Source organism: Ranitomeya imitator, chromosome 3 (genome assembly GCF_032444005.1).
Source record: "Ranitomeya imitator isolate aRanImi1 chromosome 3, aRanImi1.pri, whole genome shotgun sequence".
NCBI lineage: Eukaryota > Metazoa > Chordata > Amphibia > Anura > Dendrobatidae > Ranitomeya > Ranitomeya imitator.
In genome coordinates this window covers 170550731-170569021 of record NC_091284.1, presented here as the reverse complement: position 1 = coordinate 170569021, position 18291 = coordinate 170550731, and positions in this window count along the sequence as shown.

The following is an 18291-nucleotide window of genomic DNA, read 5'->3' as shown; positions in this document are numbered from 1 at the left end:
CAACAATTGAGTGGTGTGAATACTGTCATGCGTTTTCCTGTGTAATGTGAAATGTAAAATGTATAGCGTGTGAAAAGCAGTGAAGGTATTGGGGAAAGTGCAGGGTAAGCACAGGTTAAAATATGGGTTAGGGTTTAGGACCCAGAGTAAAGCAGATTAGACAGCGATAGGGAGGTCAGTACATACTGTCAGAGAATAGAGACTGTAGTTAAGTAGGTGAGAGGTTACGTTTCCCCAGCAACAAACTGCTGGGGAAAATAGAGTAAAGAGACAGTTGATACTTAGCATTAGCCCACCGTTTTTCATGAGGAGAGATTACATTGGGAGGATAGATAGCTGCATTGCGAGGCCAGAGGGCTGGAGGGCACGGGCTGTTTAGCAACATGAGAAGATCAGCCACAAACTTCAGCTGACATTCCTGGAGTTTCCGGGACTTACAGCCCATCAGAGACACTGAGAAGCGTGCCTCATTATCTTCCTATGTGAGGAAGCTGAAGGGGGAATTGCATACGGGTGACTTATAGAAGCTGCAAAGGTGGACGAAGTAACCCAGGTGTCGGAGATGCCAGTGAGGAAAGGGCTAGCTTGGGGCGAGTGAACAGCGGATGTTTAAAAACGTGCTGTGTTATGGAGAAAATAAAAGTTTGAGACCAATATTGCATGTTTCAATATGATGAAAATGGACAATTAAGTAAACTTCTCTTTTATAAATTAAATTGCGTACCCCCTGATGTATGTGCGAAGGTTCCTGAAGTTGAAGAACCGAAGATAGCAGAGGCCTGCAACCACATGCATAGCACAGGAGAATCAGAACACCCTTTATTTGTACGGTGCCAGGGTGTGAGACAACAGTAGCCTCTCTCCCATGACTATGGCCCTATGCACCTTCCACTGCTTCAAGACCTTTGCAACCATATTGTTGCAAAACATACTGATGGCATTGTTTACAGAAAAATTTATAAACTACGGAAGGTTCCAGTGAGCACTGTTGAGGCCATAATCCGAAAGTGGAAAGAACATCATTTCACCATAAACCGTCCAAGATCAGGTAATCCCCATAAGATTTCAGACAGTTGAGTGGAGAGAATTATCAAAAGAATTGTTCAAGAGCCAAGGACCACTTGTGAATACCTACAGAAAGACCTGAAGTCATCAGGTACAATATTTTCAAAGAAAACAGTAAGTAGTGCACTCAGCCTCCATGGCCTGTATGCATGCTCATCATGCAAGACTCCATTGCTGAACAAAAAGTATGTTCAAGCGCATTTAAAATTTGCTCAACAACATTTAGAAAAGTCAGTGAAATACTGGGAGGATATAGTCTGGTCATAATAGACTAACATTTTGTCTCCTTGGATATCATAATAACACCATGTTTGGAGGCCAAACGACACTCCATATCACCCCCAAAACACTATAGTGAAGTTTGGAGGTGGAAATATGATGGTGTGGGGCTGTTTTTTTTAGCATATAGTACTGGCATACTTCATGTGATTCAAGGAAGGATGAATGAACATACAGTTGTGTGAAGAAATGTTTGCCTCCTTCCTGACTTCCTATTCTTTTGCATGTTTGTCACATGCATGTTTCAGATCACCAAACAAATTTAAATATTAGACAAAGATAATACAAGTAAACACAAAATGCATCTTTTAAATTAATGTCTTTATTATTAAGAGAAAAAGAAATCCAAATCTACATGTCCCTGTGTGAAAAAGTGATTGCCCCCCCCCCCCCTGCCCCCTTAAAAAATAAATGAACTGTGGTTTATCACATGTTTGGGAAGCTGAGGTAAAATTCCCTAGCCACACCTAGGCCTGATTACTGCCACACCTGTTCTCAATCAAAAATCAATTAAATAGTACCTGCCTGACAAAGTGAAGTAGACCAAAGGTTCCTCAAAACCTAGGTATCATGCCGTGATCCAAAGAAATTCTGGAAAAATTGACAAAGTAATTGAGATCTATCAGTGTGGAAAAGGTTTTAAAGTCATTTCTCAAGCTTTCGGACTCCAGTGAACAACAGTGAGAGTCATTATCTATAAATGGAGAATACATGGAACAGTGGTGAACCTTCCCAAGGGTGGCCGGCCAACCAAAATTACCTTAAGAGTGCAGCAACGACTCGACCAAGAGATCACAAAAGACCCCACAACAATATCCAAGGAACTGCAGGCCTCACTTGTCTCAGTTAAGGTTAGTGTTCGTGACTCCACCATAAGAAAGAAAATGTGCAAAAAATGGCCTGCATTGCAGAGTTCCCAGACAAAAACCACTGCTGAGCAATAAGAATATAAAGGCTCTCCTCAGTTTTGCTATAAAACATCTTGATGATCCCCAAGACTTTTGGGGAATACTCTGTTGACAGACGAGACAAAAGTTGAACTTTTTGGAATGTCTATATCCCATTGCATCTGGCATAGAAGTAAAATAGCATTTCATAAAAGAAGCATCATATCAACAGTAAAATATGGTAGTAGTCTGGGGCTAGTTTGCTGCTTTAGGACATGGAAGACTTGCTGTGGTAAATGGAACAATGAATTCTGCTGTCTACCATAAAATCCTGAAGAGAATGTCCGTCCATCTGGGCATGACCTTAAGCTGAAGAGCACCTGGGTTATGCAGGAGGACAATGATCCAAAACATACCAGCAAGTCCACCTCTGAATGGCTTAAGAAAAACTAAATTAAGACTTTGGAGTGGCCTAGTCAAAGTCCTGGCCTTAATTCGATTGAGATGCTGTGGCAAGACTGCAAAAAGGCAGTTCATGCTCGGAAATCCTACAATATGGCTGAATTACAACAATTCTGCCAAGATGGGTGGGCCAAAATTCCTCCAGAGCATTGTAAAACACTCATTGTCAATTATCACAAGCGCTTGATTGCAGTTGTTGCTGGTTTGGGTAGCCCAACCTGTTATTAGGTTTACGTGGAAATCACTTTTTAACACAGGGCCCTGTAGGTTTGGACTTATTTTTACCCTAATAATAAAGATGCGCCAAAATCATACCTGAGCAATGCATACAACTAGTTTCTCCAAATAGGAGGCATCTTGAAACTGTCATCATCAACAATGGCCTGTGTACAAAGTATTAATTCAATTTAAGTAAGTGTGTTTAATTATTTTTCCGGTAAATCCAATGAAGAAAAAGAAAGGCAGCACTCACCAATCCTTCCAAGACAGGTATCTTCATTTATTCATGTTAAAAATCTTCACGGCCGGGAGAACAGATGTAAAAAGTGCGGCAAGCCTGACGACGGCCGTTTCGCGCCCTCCTGGCGCTTCTACGGGTCAGACCCGTAGAAGCGCCAGGAGGGCGCGAAACGGCCGTCATCAGGCTTGCCGCATTCTTTACATCTGTACCCCCGGCCGTGAAGATTTTTAACATTAATAAATAAAGATATCTGTCTTGGAAGGATCGGTGAGTGCTGCCTTTCTTTTTCTTCATTGGATTTACTGCCATGTGTTTTTGGCAGAGGCACCCGGGATCCGGCGGTTACATCTCTATTGCAGGCGGGCAGGCTCAGCTATAATAAAAGGAGGTAGTGCGGTGTACTGTGATTCTTAGAGACTGACTTAATTATTTTTCCCTGTGTCGTTTCTAATTATTACACATAACCTAATTTATGAGCAGCTATAGCTTGATTTTTTTGCCTGTGGATTGGATGGATTGTTACTAGTGATGAGCGAATATACTCGTTACTCAAGATTTCCCGAGCATACTCGAGATTTCCAGAGCATGCTCGGGTGACCTCCGAGTATTTTTTAGTGCTCGGAGATTTCGTTTTTATTGCCGCAGCTGAATGATTTCCATCTGTTAGCCAGAATAAGTACATGTGGGGGTTGCCTGGTTGCTAGGGAATCCCCACATGTACTTATGCTTGCTAACAGATGTAAATCATTCAGCTGTGGCAATAAAAATGAAATCTCCAAGCACTAAAAAATACTCGGAGATCACCCGAGCATGCTCGGGAAATCTCGAGTAAGGAGTATATTCACTCATCACTAGCACCTTAGAAATATATTTCCTTAGAAAATTGGTGATTTGTTCTATACTTATTTCACCCACAGCATATAATTACAGTGATGAACAAGCCATGTTCCTGCTAAGAGCATAGTAAAACGATATCAAATATATACATAGTATAGTAAATTATTGTGCTAATTGGCCACCAGTTCCTCCCTACATAGTAAAGAAATATCTAGTATAAATATACTAGATATTTCTTTACTATGTAGGGAGGGACTGGTGGCCAATTACCATTATAAATTAGGGCTCAGTGGTTTGCCGTGTTGTTTTGCAGCTCTGGGGTCCTGGGTTCAAATCTTACTATGTACAACATCTGCAAATCTGCAAGGAGTTAATGTGTTCTCCCTGTGTTTGCATGAGTTTCCTAGGGCACTGTGGCTTCCTCCCACACTTCTAAGACAAACTGATAATGTCTGTAAAGTGATTGTTTATATGATGGTGGAACATATGATGGCACCATAAAAGCAAAGCATAAAAAATAGATACATAAATAAAAATGGCATAATTAAAGAGTCAGTTATCATAAGAGTCCCTTGACAGTCTTGATCAACCAGTACATATAAAATCATTCAAAGCTACTCTGGCTGCCTCTGTCTCATGCACAGATTTTCATTGCATATAGTTTTCATTTAACACCATGGTTACTGCCTACTGTTGGAGCATAATGTTAGTGGCAATATAATATCATGTTATCCCCTTATTTGAACAAGTAGAGGCCAGAAATTGAAAAGACACTAATGTCAAAGATCTCAAGTATAATAATTCTGGAAATACATAGTAGATCTAGCTCTACGTACTTCAACATCAGATAGGGCAGGAAACCAAGAGAGGGTCAGTGCGCTAATCTGACCAATGAGAAGGAACAGAAGGATTTTTTTGGTGCTTCAGCGGATGTCAAGGCTGCCAACCAACCAGACATGCATGGTTCAATTAGGTCTAGCTCTATAAAAGCAAGGAGATAAAGGTGGTCATGGAGATTGTCAGAAATCCCAAATTATACAGTAGAAGAATGCTCTGAACCAACAATGGTAAATTCTTGCATTTTGAGCCCTGTACAAGTTAAAATATTGCAACATAGTTTAACATTTTGCCTAGTTATTTACAGTAGATGTTTAAAACTGAAGATGTAGTTTAGACCGAAAAAAGTCTGCGCGGCATTCCTCTGAAGGCGGGTGCATGAAAAGGATTCCACTTCACAAATAATGTAAAATTAAAATTGCTGTCACAACTCTGTTATCGGGTGTCCTGAGACCAGGGGCTCCTTCCCTGTCCCTATTACTAGGGGATCCCTAGCTCGCTCTGTTCCCCGGAATACTTCTAATGGTGAAGATGCCGGGGCCACGTACTTTCTCTTAGCTCCTGAATTCACCCAGTCTGTACCCTTCCCCCACCAAGGGAAGAGGTGAGTAGTAGCGTACCATAATACACCAACCGAACTAACAAGGTAATACGAACAGGGACAACGAAAAATATCTAACATACAAATATACACAGACATATAACAGAGGGATGCACCGGGATGTGGAGGATGGGGTTAAACCAAAGTAGGAGGAGAAAGGGAATTATCACACACTCAAAACCTAGATACAGTCACAGATAAATCCACCTATGACTTACTCTAATAACCACCACCAACAACAACCTATAGTCATGCAGCAAAAGGTGATGTGAAGGTGAAGTGCTTCTAATTTGAGCAGGAGAAGGAGAAATCAGACACTGCAGTCTTCTGGCTCCTCTCTGTTGCGGTAAACCTGAGACATTCACACTCCAATGTAGATGGAAAGAAAGTAAAGGTATTTTAGATATAGCAGCAACATTTTTTTTTGTCAGTATGCAATCTATACACAACACATGGATGAGTCCAGTGAATAGATTCATTTGTATCAAGGTACATAAAAAACTAATACAATCAACAGATATATTCTACTGAGAGAAGCACAGCATAAAGCAGAAACATGGATGATAATACAAACACAGATATAATATGAAATTAAAAAGAAAACAAATTTGGCCGGGAAAGTAGCCATTCTTAAAAAGATTTGAAGGATATATGAAGGCTATATTCACAAATAGTGATGACCACTGGATAAGTATAGGAATTGAGGAAATGTGTAAGATAGGTGCAATTACTCTTAATATCTTATGTGTTGTGAATTCCGCTCTTGGGCTCCCTCCGGTGGTTGTAAGTGGCACTTTTGTGAGTTCTGCTCTTGGGCTCCCTCCGGTGGTTTTAAGTGGAATGGCTGCTCCTTGGATTTAGCAGTCAGCAGCTGCTTCCACTGATTGTCTATTCTGCTCGGCTATTTAGCCTGGCTCTTTCCTTCAGCTTGTGCCACTTGTCAATGGTTCCTGGTTGGATTCACATCTCTTTGGATTTCCGTGTTATCCTGACCAGTTCAGCAAAGTTAAGTCCTTGCTTGCTCTTTTCTGTCCACAGGTTGTGGACTTATTCGTTCTTTGCTTTCTGTGTTTGTCCAGCTTGTCAGTATGAATTAATTCAGTGAAGCTGGAAGCTCTGGGAAGCAGATTTACCCTCCACACCTTTAGTCAGGTGTGGAGATTTTTGTAAACTCTGTGTGAATTTTTGTAGTGTTTTATACTGACCGCACAGTATTCCATCCTGTCCTATCTATCTAGCTAGACTGGCCTCCTGTGCTCATCCTGGTTTCATTCTCTGTATGTCTTTTCCCTCTCCACTCACAGTCATTACTTGTGGGGGGCTATCTATCCTTTGGGGATTTACTCTGAGGCAAGATAGTTTTCCTGTTTCTATCTTTAGGGGTAGTTAGATCTTAGGCTGTGACGAGGTGCCTAGGGAGTGTCAGGAGCATCCCACTGCTACTTCTAGTGTTTTGTTGAGCTTAGGGACTGCGGTCAGTACAGGTACCACTTCCTTCAGAGCTCGTCCCATGTTGCTCATAAACCACCAGATCATAACAGTACAAGTGGCCAAAAATGAATTAAATGCATCTCAAAAGAAGGAAAATATTCTGAGCCATTTTTTTCTGTGCTTTGTTTTGTCTTTTTTTTTTCCTCTTGATCTCTGGGTGGTTCAGGATTTATGCTCTGGCATGGATGTTCAGGGTTTGTTTTCTCGTGTGGATCAACTTGCTGCAAGAGTACAGAGTATCTAAGATTATGTTGTCCAGACTCCGGCTTTGGAGCCTAGAATTCCTACTCCTGATTTGTTTTTTGGGGACAGATCCAAGTTTTTGAACTTTAAAAATAACTGCAAATTGTTTTTTGCTTTGAAACACCGTTCTCCTGGTGATCCCATTCAGAAAGTTAAAATCATCATATCCTTGCTGCGTGGTGACCCTCAGGACTGGGCATTCTCCCTTGAATCAGGGGATCCGGCATTGCTGAATGTAGACGCATTTTTTCAAGTGCTTGGATTATTGTATGACGAACCTGATTCTGTGGATCATGCAGAAAAAACCCTGTTGGCCCTGTGTCAAGGTCAGGAAGCGGCAGAATTATACTGCCAGAAATTTAGGAAATGGTCTGTGCTCACTAAATGGAATGAGGATGCTCTGGCTGCTATTTTCAGAAAAGGTCTCTCTGAAGCCCTTAAAGATGTTTTGGTGGGCTTCCCTACGCCTACTGGTTTGAGTGAATCTATGTCTCTAGCCATTCAGATCGATCGGCGTCTGTGCAAGCGCAAAGCTATGCACCATGTGGCGGTGTCCTCTGAGCAGAGTCCTGAACCTATGCAATTTGATAGGATTTTGGCCAGAACAGAACGGCAGGAATTCAGACGTCAGAATAGGCTGTGTTTTTACTGTGGTGATTCTGCTCATGTTATTTCTGATTGCCCTAAACGTACTAGGAGGGTCGCTAGGTCTGTTACCATTAGTACTGTTCAGCCTAAATTTCTGTTATCTGTGACCCTGATTTGCTCATTGTCGTCCTTTTTTGTTATGGCATTTGTGGATTCAGGCGCTGCCCTGAACTTAATGGACTTAGAATTCGCCAGGCGCTGTGGTTTTTCCTTGCAGCCTTTGCAGAGCCCTATTCCTTTGAGGGGCATTGATGCTACACCATTGGCCAAGGATAAACCTCAGTACTGGACGCAGATGACCATGTACATGGCTCCAGCACATCAGGAAAATTGCCGTTTTCTGGTGTTGCATAACCTGCATGATGTTGTTGTACTGGGTTTTCCATGGTTACAGGAACATAATCCGGTGCTGGATTGGAAAACTATGTATGTGACTAGTTGGGGTTGTCAAGGGGTACATAGTGACGTTCCTTTGATGTCAATTTCCTCTTCCCCCTCTTCTGAGGTCCCTGAGTTTTTGTCGGATTTCCAGGATGTATTTGATGAGCCCAAGTCCAGTTCCCTTCCTCCACATAGGGACTGTGATTGTGCTATTAACTTGATTCCTGGTTGTAAGTTCCCTAAGGGCCGACTTTTTAATCTGTCTGTGCCAGAGCATGCCGCCATGCGGAGCTATGTTAAGGAATCTTTGGAGAAGGGGCATATTCGGCCGTCTTCGTCACCATTGGGAGTGGGTTTCTTTTTTGTTGCTAAGAAGGATGGCTCCTTGAGACCCTGTATAGATTATTGTCTTCTTAATAAGATCACGGTCAAATTCCAATACCCCTTGCCTTTGCTTTCTGATTTGTTTGCTCAGATTAAGGGGGCTAGTTGGTTTACTAAGATTGACCTCCAAGGGGCATATAATCTTGTTCGTATTAAACAGGGTGACGAATGGAAAACTGCATTTAATACGCCCGAAGGCCATTTTGAATACCTTGTATTGCCATTCGGGCTCTCTAATGCTCCATCTGTGTTCCAATCCTTCATGCATGATATTTTCCGCAATTATCTTGATAAATTCATGGTTGTATATTTGGATGATATTTAGATTTTTTCCGATGATTGGGAGTCTCATATGAAGCAGGTCAGGATGGTATTCCAGATCCTTCGTGATAATGCTTTATTTGTGAAGGGGTCTAAGTGCCTATTCGGAGTTCAGAAGGTCTCTTTTTGGGGTTTTATTTTTTCTCTCTCGTCTATGGAAATGGATCCTGTTAAGGTCCAAGCTATTCATGACTGGATTCAACCCACATCTGTGAAGAGCCTTCAAAAATTTTTGGGCTTTGCTAATTTCTATCGCAGTTTCATTGCCAACTTTTCCAGTGTGGTTAAGCCCCTTACTGATTTGACGAAGAAAGGCGCTGATGTGACGAATTGGTCCTCTGCGGCTGTTGAGGCCTTTCGGAAGCTTAAACGCCGATTTACTTCTGCCCCTGTGTTGCGTCAGCCGGATGTTTCTCTTCCTTTCCAGGTTGAGGTTGACGCTTCTGAGATTGGGGCAGGGGCCGTTTTGTCTCAGAGGGATTCTGATGGTTCTTTGATGAAACCGTGTGCTTTTTTTTCCAGAAAGTTTTCGCCTGTGGAACGCAATTATGATGTCGGCAATCGGGAGTTGTTGGCTATGAAGTGGGCGTTTGAGGAGTGGCAACATTGGCTTGAGGGAGCTAAGCACCGCGTTGTGGTCTTGACTGATCATAAGAATCTGATTTACCTCGAGTCGGCCAAGCGGCTGAATCCTAGACAGGCTCGATGGTCCCTTTTTTTCTCCCGCTTTGATTTCGTGGTCTCGTATCTTCCGGGATCTAAGAATGTTAAGGCTGATGCCCTCTCTAGGAGTTTTTCGCCTGATTCTCCTGGAGTCCTTGAGCCGGTTGGCATTCTTAAGGAAGGGGTGATTCTTTCTGCCATCTCCCCTGATTTGCGGCGGGTGCTTCGGGAATTTCAGGCTGAAAGGCCTGACCGCTGTCCAGTGGGGAAGCTGTTTGTTCCTGATGGATGGAAAAGTAAGGTGATTTCTGAGGTTCATTGTTCAGTGTTGGCTGGTCATCCTGGGATTTTTGGTACCAGAGATTTGGTTGCTAGGCCCTTTTGGTGGCCTTCCTTGTCGCACGATGTGCGTGCTTTTGTGCAGTCCTGTGGGACTTGTGCCCGGGCCAAGCCTTGCTGTTCCCGCGCTAGTGGGTTGCTTTTGCCTTTGCCGGTCCCTGAGAGGCCCTGGACGCATATTTCCATGGATTTTATTTTGGATCTTCCTGTTTCCCAGAAGATGTCTGTTATCTGGGTTGTTTGTGACCGGTTCTCTAAAATGGTCCTTCTGGTACCTTTGCCTAAGTTGCCTTCCTCCTCAGATTTGGTTCCATTGTTTTTTCAGCATGTGGTTCGTTTGCATGGCTTTCCGGAGAATATTGTGTCTGACAGAGGTTCTCAGTTTGTCTCTAGGTTTTGGCGGGCCTTTCGTGCTAGGATGGGCATTGATTTGTCTTTTTCTTCGGCGTTTCATCCTCAGACTAATGGCCAAACTGAGCGAACTAATCAGACCTTGGAGACCTATTTGAGATGCTTTGTGTCTGCTGATCAGGATGATTGGGTGGCTTTCTTGCCGTTGGCCGAGTTTGCCCTTAATAATCGGGCTAGTTCGGCTACTTTGGTTTCACCTTTCTTTTGTAATTTTGGTTTTCATCCTCATTTTTCTTCTGGGCAGGTTGAGCCTTCTGATTGTCCTGGTGTGGATTCTGTGGTGAACAGGCTGCAGCGGATTTGGACTCATGTGGTGGACAATTTGACGTTGTCTCAGGAAAGGGCTCAACGTTTTGCTAACCGCCGTCGGTGTGTTGGTCCCCGCCTTCGTGTGGGGGATTTGGTTTGGTTGTCTTCTCATCATGTTCCTATGAAGGTTTCTTCCCCTAAGTTCAAGCCTCGGTTTATTGATTGAGATTTCTGAAATTATCAATCCGGTGTCTTTTCGTTTGGCTCTTCCAGCCTCTTTTGCCATTCATAATGTTTTCCATAGATCTTTGTTGCGGAGATATGTGGTGCCCGTTGTTCCCTCGGTTGATCCTCCTACCCCGGTGTTGGTTGAGGGAGAGTTGGAATATGAGGTTGAGAAAATTTTGGATTCTCGTTTTTCGAGGCGGAGGCTTCAGTATCTTGTCAAGTGGAAGGGTTATGGCCAGGAGGATAATTCTTGGGTTGTTGCCTCCGATGTCCATGCCGCCGATTTGGTTCATGCTTTTCACTTGGCTCGTCCTGATCGGCCTGGGGGCTCTGGTGAGGGTTCGGTGACCCCTCCTCAAGGGCGGGGTACTGTTGTGAATTCCACTCTTGGGCTCCCTGCGGTGGTTGTAAGTGGCACTTTTGTGAGTTCTGCTCTTGGGCTCCCTCTGGTGGTTTTAAGTGGAATGGCTGCTCCTTGGATTTAGCAGTCAGCAGCTGCTTCCACTGATTGTCTATTCTGCTCGGCTATTTAGCCTGGCTCTTTCCTTCAGCTTGTGCCACTTGTCAATGGTTCCTGGTTGGATTCACATCTCTTTGAATTTCCCTGTTATCCTGACCAGTTCAGCAAAGTTAAGTCCTTGCTTGCTCTTTTCTGTCCACAGGTTGTGGACTTATCCGTTCTGTGCTTTCTGTGTTTGTCCAGCTTGTCAGTATGAATTAATTCAGTGAAGCTGGAAGCTCTGGGTAGCAGATTTACCCTCTACACCTTTAGTCAGGTGTGGAGATTTTTGTAAACTCTGTGTGGATTTTTGTAGTGTTTTATACTGACCGCACAGTATTCCATCCTGTCCTATCTATCTAGCTAGACTGGCCTCCTGTGCTCATCCTGGTTTCATTCTGTGTATGTCTTTTCCCTCTCCACTCACAGTCATTACTTGCGGGGGGCTATCTATCCTTTGGGGATTTTCTCTGAGGCAAGATAGTTTTCCTGTTTCTATCTTTAGGGGTAGTTAGATCTTAGGCTGTGACGAGGTGCCTAGGGAGTGGCAGGAGCATCCCACTGCTACTTCTAGTGTTGTGTTGAGCTTAGGGACTGCGGTCAGTACAGGTACCACTTCCTTCAGAGCTCGTCCCATGTTGCTCATAAACCACCAGATCATAACACTTATGCTCAACATGACAGCCAAAAGACATTATTACAGCATTTGAACGGAAAGAGAAATAGGATAGAGAGCTCAGTCAAAATTGTCACTCACCAGGAGAACGTTGCTAGACAGCTTGATATGGTGCTAGAAATATGTACTGTTGTGCAGGAAAAGTGGCGCTCTGTGGTGTTCCTGTTATATATTGTAGCAGTATGCCACATTGAATGTGCTCGATCGCGATATCAGAAGTGATGTCGTGGTTAGGGGAAGAACAAGTAACTCCCTGTATGTGTCACCTCTGGTGATGCGCTAAAAAAGAGTGTTGTTTCTATGTATTTGAGTTGATGGGGATGACGCGATGAGTATGTTTGACCGCGATGCCGGAAGTGACATCACGGTTAGGGGAAAGTAAGTTCCTCTGGAACAGCGATACCAGAACTAACAAGGATTCACAGAGGAAACAAAAGATCCTCTGGTTCAGAGAATACCACTATTAAGGAGGTCTCAACTCTACATGAACTTCAATCAAGTGATTTTTCATCTTTGGAACCAAGCAACGCCGAGGGCGCAATAGGCGAGGCCGATGGACAAACACTCTCTGAGAAAAGGAACCAGGGGCTAAAGAAACTGGTCTCTCAAATACAAGAGGGACACCAGACAGAACTGGAAACAAGAACATCTTCAACAACACCTGACCTTCAACAGGAGACCGTTAAGCTACAGATTGGAAATCTATCTTCATATGTTTTATCTGACATTGAGACCTCTGTTTTGATAGAACTAGGGCTTGAGGGGCTAAAGCGCAGAAACCGGGTACCGGGAGCCCGAGGCTAGAGTGGAACTGTTGGACACCTAGCAGAAGCAGAGGGCACAGAACTACACATATACTGCCCAAATTAAGCCTGTGGTACAGCATCACCCTGGAGACTGGAATCACTGTGCAGAGACCCCAGAAGGAACCGTTCAAGCTGCCTACCATACAGGTACCTGTTCCAGGATAGGGGAAGGAACCAGGACCTTGCTAGGACATTACAGACAGCAAGGAACTATAGCAAGCATGCAGTGGTAGGCTCCCAACCTGACTTGCCAAGAGGATTCCACTTGTTTCTGGGCTGCCTGGACTCCTAATGTACCTGTTGCCGGTACCCTGGACTGTGGCCTGCCAACTACAGTAAACCAGGTAAAGACTTTACAACTTGTGTCCTTTACTCATTGACCGGCAAACACCATAATCACCGTACACCACTGGGGACCCCGCTTCACCTGTGGGAAGCATCACCATTTCTGCAACAACATCCCCCAGAAAACCCCTTTAAAGCAGCGTCAGTCTCCCTATTGACCGAACACCACAGGTGGCGTCAAGACAGAATTATTCACAATTCCCCTTTTAAAGACCGTTCCCTTTTACAGTGAGTCCCAGGGCCACGGACTGGGTCACAGCTACCATTACATCCCCTTTAATAGCCAGCCGGACCCGGTACCGAGTACCCTGCCCTGGTGGGTGACCCACCTCTAATCCAAAACAATCACCCCACTGAATGTAGGTAACAGTGGGTTTTAATACAGCACATTTGTACATCACTACATATAATTTAATACAAACATTTATTTAGATATTGTGTATTTTTTATTATTTCCTGTCCTTAGCAAAATTATAAAATCACAGACAACTTCTTTTTGGCTTGATGTTTAGTGTGAGATGTAAACCAACAAGACCTGCAAAACCTTTTCTGTCATCATTTCACACCAGAATGTGCTTACATTACAGTATGAACAGTCCCTCTTTCTCTCCAAAGACAACACAGCTATCACTGTCCATATGCTACAAAATTCTCTCGTTTTGCACTGAAATGAACTGGACCTTGATGAAGGATTTTACTAGCCACATTGCTCACGGAATATGAACACTGTTTTTTTACTTTAGACATGCAACCTTTCAAGGGAATACCCTGCTTTTATCTTGCTCCAAGGAAGCATATCTGTGTTTGCTTATCTGGTATTACCTATGCCCATCCTCAATTATTGTGAGGGGTATCCAGAGATGATCTTCTGCTTTCTTTTTTCTAACAAAGATATATGGCTTTTTTATTGTCTTCTTTTGCAACCTCCCTCAGCCATTCTGGCAAGTGGCATCTATCTAATCATCTGCCCTAAAATAGGGAATTATAAAATTGTTTTGTCCCAAAGAGGAAATCAATTGGTTTTGAGTGGTCTCTTTGAACTCTTTGAGGGAGAACCACGGCAGGAGTCCACGGCTTTTTTCTATATTTCAGTGACCCATGATCATGTGGTGAAGGGTCTCTGGCTCTGTACACTAGAGAAAAGAGTTTCCTGCCTCATGCAGTCTTCTGATGTTTTCCAATGCTCAGTGTGGCTTCCTTCTACTGACGTTCTGTGTTAATAGGATCAGCGCTAGCAACAATGTATGACCACAGAAGAAAGGCTAAGGGTATAATGAATTTTCAATCACCATAGATTGCGTGAACATACTATGTTATTTGTGGTTTCTCAGAAAGTTTAGATAAAATGTAAGGGAGAGGCATAATTTTAAATGGCTTGACAATACACTACAATAGCAGCTGCCTGGATAACGATATTATTGCAGACTGCTGATAGGTTATTATTAACAATAATCTTTATTTATGTGGCCCCAACTTATATAATATTACAGCACTTTATAATTCAGAGGGTACATGTACAAACAATATCAGACATTGCAAGTGAAGTTGGAGTTTTGGTCCTGTATGTCTTGTACAGTGGTCGAAGTTACAACCATCGATTATTTAATAAAGAAAAACGAAGCAGCAAAATAAGACTAAACAAAACATGGCAGCGCACATAAAATTGTAAACCACCGGTGTCTTTGTAGATACTAAAATGAAGTGCATTTGAGTGCATGAATTGTGCAGGTGACTGTAGAATCAAGGGATCAGAATCTAAAGAATAATGTAAAAAGAAGGGATTAAAGGAAAGCAGTCGGATAATGAAATGAGTTGAGGACCGAGTAGATGTGTTTTAGGGCATGCTTAAAAGCTGTGGATGTTGATAATTGTTTATGGTAGAAAACTGGTGCAGCTTGAGGACAGCTTTTGGGATGAGAGTTGGAGGTTCAGATAATTGAAGTGGTTAGTCTTAGATTGTAGTGCATTTCTAGTGTGATAGATAGTGGTGAAAGAGAAGATGCAGGAAAAGGTTGCAGTGACTGACAAAGGAAAAAAATGGTTGATTCAGCAGTTGGGCAAAAACATGAACTTGGCTGCTGCATTGAGGCTAGGCTACTGAGTCAAGACAGGTGCAGACGACTGAGAAAATCTGTCCAACTATGCTAATCACACTCTGATCAAATGCTGGTGAGAGTTTAATCGGAGTGTGTTCTGATTCTCTTGGAGGTAGAGTGGAAAAACAGGTTTTCCACTTTCTCTGTAATATCAGTCTGTGAAAATCAGACCATACTCGAATCTCATCCGTGCATGCTGCTGTGATTTGGTCTAAGCAAATAAATTGGACATGTGCAGTGCCCCTGGGAATAACATGGGGACAAGTACTGTCCTTTAAAACATCAAGATATACGGTCGTCTGTACGAGTCCTTACAGCAGGGGTGAGGGATCTTTTTCTTTTCAAGGGACATTTGCATGCCACTGTTGTCAGGATGTAATCTTTCATTGCATGTGCCTCAGCGTTCATTAGTGAACACTGCTTGTGCGTGTTCACAAAGCAAGAAAAAATGAATGGGCCAGCGGCCATCAAAATACAGCTGCTGGCCCAAGCACTGCGGTTCCCGAAAATCTTTCCTGGGGCCTGATAAAAGGTAATTGAGGGCCATAAACTTCCCACGGTCCTGAGGTTCCCCATTCCTGATTTACAGTAATCAAAATGAGAATTAATAAAAGCAAAAGTATAAGTTTTGCCTGTTACCACAGCAAGTAAAGGGCAGATTCTGGAGATCATTTACTGTAGATATGATAGTGAAAGTGTCAGGAAAGCTCTCTAGGCTCCTCCACTGAGCTACTTCATTGGTATATGTCCTCTACTCTCATGAGTTTGTTACCATGATGTCACTGTAGGTTCTTCACCCCATCTAGCCTCGGAAACTGGATCACTGAGTATCATGTGACCCCATGAATTACCTAAAATGACCTAAACCTCATAGGAAGCTATATACACTAGGTATCACTGTCCACAATTCAATGCTGGTATTTCAGATTTGGCGTGACATTACCTTGTTTTTAAGGAAATACTATTGGCCCTATTCATAATTGCATTGATGGCTTTTTTGTCTATTGTTTGGTGCTTTTTTTTCCTGTTTTTCATTTGCAACTAATTCTTATTTTAATTTGCGCCTTTTAAAAAAATCTATTTTCTACGTGTTTATCATTTTTTCGGCTGATTAATAATTTTCAACTTTTTAAAAAGTCTCTAAATTTGTTGCAAATATACTCAAGTACCCCCACCTCCAGAATGATTTTATGTACGCCAGTTATTTTTGAAAACATTTTGTGTCATTTAGGGAGATATGTCACTTTTTGTGCTAAACAGGCATGAAACAGGTCAAAGACAAAATTAAAGAGTAGTTCTGATTTTGCGCAAAAAAACATCCATTTTGTTGAATCTTCCTCAAAAAAACGATAACCGATACTACAAGACTTAAAAAGTGACTTACTAAAAAACAAAGATGAATTGGGGCCAATGACTGTTTGCTAACTGGTTTCTGTGGTCTTAAATGTGTTTAGACCTTGTGGCTCTAACTGTTTGGTTTCCTGTGGTTGCTACTAGGCTTGAGCGACTTTTAGTTTTTTAGGGTCGAGTCAGGTTTCGCGAAACCCGACTAACTCAAAAGTCGAGTTGAGTGAAATCGGCCGATTATCGCGAAAAGTCGGGGATCAACCGAAACACGAAACCCAATGCAAGTCAATGGGGAAGCACAGTCGGCAGTGAATGGAGGCCAGGAAAACACGTACAGTGCCCATTTTAATGGCAAAAACATCCATTCTTGTTACTGAAGCTTGTTAATCTTAATTTACCTTATAATAATAGTAAGACATTGGAAATTAGGGGTCATTTGGCTAAAGTTGTGGGGGGTAGGGCTGGTTCAAGTATTTAGTGGGCCCAGGAAATCTGGACCATGTCACGGCAGTGGAGCAGGGAGAGGTAAGTATTTAAACTTTGCAAGTGCTGTGATCCTGAGCAAGCAGGGGGGGGGGGCACTCGTCGGCACTGGCACAGGGCCCCTCAAAGTTCGGCGGTGTGTTTGCACGGCGGGGGCGCCTCCCACCGGCAGCGACACTTTTGCGTACTATGAGGGGCCCTGTGCCAGTGACGTCGCCAACGAGTTTCCCCCCCCATCTGAAGAAGGAACCTGCACTTTCATCTGCACCTTCCTCTTTGTCCCCGTGTAAGGTGGTATGGTATGCGGGAAGGGGAACCTGACTTTCAGCAGGGTCACATTCTTGCTGTGTAGCGTGCACGGGGAATGTAGCGTTATGGGTCAATGTACCAGCAGACTCCTCTATAACTGGCTGGGCAATGGGCAGGATGAGGAGGAAGCACAGATATAGGCCCAAAGAATAAAGTGGGCTAAATGCAGTTCAAAATTGGTAACAGGACTAACCAGGGGGCATTGCTTTGTTCAGTGGAGTACAACTGTAATGAGAGGCTGACACAGTGAGTAGGCCCAAATCAGTAAGTAGGCTAAATGCAGTTCAAAATTGGTAACAGAAGTAAACAGGCGGCACTGGTTTGTTTAGTGTAGGAGAACATCAAGGAGCGGCAGACACCATTAGTAGGGCCAACAAAACAAGTAGGCCAAATGCAGTGTTATATTAAAAACAATTTAACGAGAGCCTGAAGATAGAAGCTAGGGAAAGGCAACCTGGAGAACACCTTGGAGCGGAAGACACCGTTTGTAGAACCCAGACCCAACTTGTAGGCCTAATGCAGTGTTGTTTCAACAACTACTTAGCGAGAGCTTGAAGATAGAAGCTAGGGAGAGGCAACGTGGAGAACACCTTGGAGCGGCAGACACCGTCTCTACAACCCAGACCCAACTTGTAGGCCTAATGCAGTGTTGTTTCAACAACTACTTAATGAGAGCTTGAAGATAGAAGCTAGGGAGAGGCAACCTGGAGAACACCTTGGAGCGGCAGACATCGTCTCTACAACCAAGACCCAACTTGTAAGCCTAATGCAGTGTTGTTTCAACAACTACTTAACGAGAGTAGGCCCCAACCACACTAGTAGGCCAAATTCTGTGTAATATTAACTAATAACAACTACTTAACGAGAGCCTGAAAATGGAAGTTCAGGACAGGAAACCAGGAGAACAGCAAGGAGCGGCAGACACCGTTAGTAGGCCCCAACCC